The sequence below is a fragment of the Myotis brandtii genome, unplaced genomic scaffold (genome assembly GCF_000412655.1).
Source record: "Myotis brandtii unplaced genomic scaffold, ASM41265v1 scaffold1074, whole genome shotgun sequence".
Lineage (NCBI taxonomy): Eukaryota > Metazoa > Chordata > Mammalia > Chiroptera > Vespertilionidae > Myotis > Myotis brandtii.
The window spans coordinates 1,189,880-1,191,351 of NW_005353653.1; positions in this window are offsets into that span (position 1 = coordinate 1,189,880).

A 1,472-nucleotide genomic window follows, 5' to 3' on the forward strand; every position below is an offset into this window, starting at 1 on the left:
CTCCAAGAAATCTTGTTAAAACCAGATTTTCCTTGAGGAGGTTTGAAGTGGAAACTGAGAGTATGTTTCTCAAGAGCTCCCAGGCAGCAACATCTGGAGGCCTCAGCCACTTGAATGGAAAAGGTTTAAATACAATTAAAATTGTTTTTTAAAATTTTTGGTTGAATTTATTAGTGGAAATGTCTAGGCCTAATTCTTTAAATCTGTATGTACTTGTTTATGAATATTGGTAGGTTTAAACTTTTCATTATTTCTGAGGTTAGTTTTGGCAATGCATAGTTTCCTAGTACAGTATCCATGTCAAATCAGTTCTCTTAAATATCTGCAAAGAACTGACCAAAGTTGTTTTTGGAGAAACATCCATGCTGTATTTTATAGTGGCTGTACCATTTTGCATTCCTCTATCATGCGTAATGATTCCAATTCGCCCACATCCTTGCCAATACTTGTTACTTTCTCTTTTGTTTTCTGAGTTATCTTAAAACTAAAATTTATTTATTTTCAATTGCAGTGTACATTCAATATTATTTTGTATTGGATTCAAGTGTACAGCATAGTGGTTAGACAATAATATAGACAAAGTGTTCTCCTTGATATTTTCAGTACCCACCTGGCACCTTACATAGATATTACAATATTATTGACTACTAGAGGCCTGGTGCACAAAATTTGTGCATGGGTAGAGTCGCTAGGCCTGGCCAGTGATCAGGGTCGATTGGAGCCTTCCTTCCTAGGCTGGGGCCTTCCTTTGTTCCGTGCCACCCTCTGGTGGTCAGTGCATGTCATAGCAAGCGGTTGAACTCCCAGTCTGTCGAACTCCCGAGGGGACAATTTGCATATTAGCCTTTTATTATATAGGATAGTTCCTATATTGTGCTTTATATCCCCATAGTGATTTTGTAACTGCCAATTGGTATGTCTCAAACCTTCATCTTTTATTTTTTTAATGTTTTTATTTATTTTTAAAGACAGTATTATTATTACTTTTTAAATATATTTTATTGATTTTTTACAGAGAGGAAGGGAAAGGGATAGAGAGTTAGAAACATCGGTGAGAGAGAAACATTGATCAGCTGCCTCCTGCACACCCCCTGCTGGGTATGCGCCCATAACCAAGGTACATGCCCTTGACCAGAATCAAACCTGGGACCCTTCAGTCTGCAGGCCAACACTCTATCCATTGAGCCAAACCCATTTGGGCAAAATCTTCATCTTTTTAAATCATCTCTGAATGACATTTCACCTAGCATAACACCCTCTAGGTCTATCAATGACATCACATATGATAAGATTTCATTCTTTATTATGGACAAGTAATATTCCTCTAAATAATTGTCCCACAACTTTTATATCCACTTGTCTATTGACGGGCACTTGGGTTGCTTCCATATCTTGGTTATTGTAAATAACACTGCCGTGAACACAAGAGTGCATATAATCTTTTGATTAGTGTTTTGGGTTTCTTCAAATAT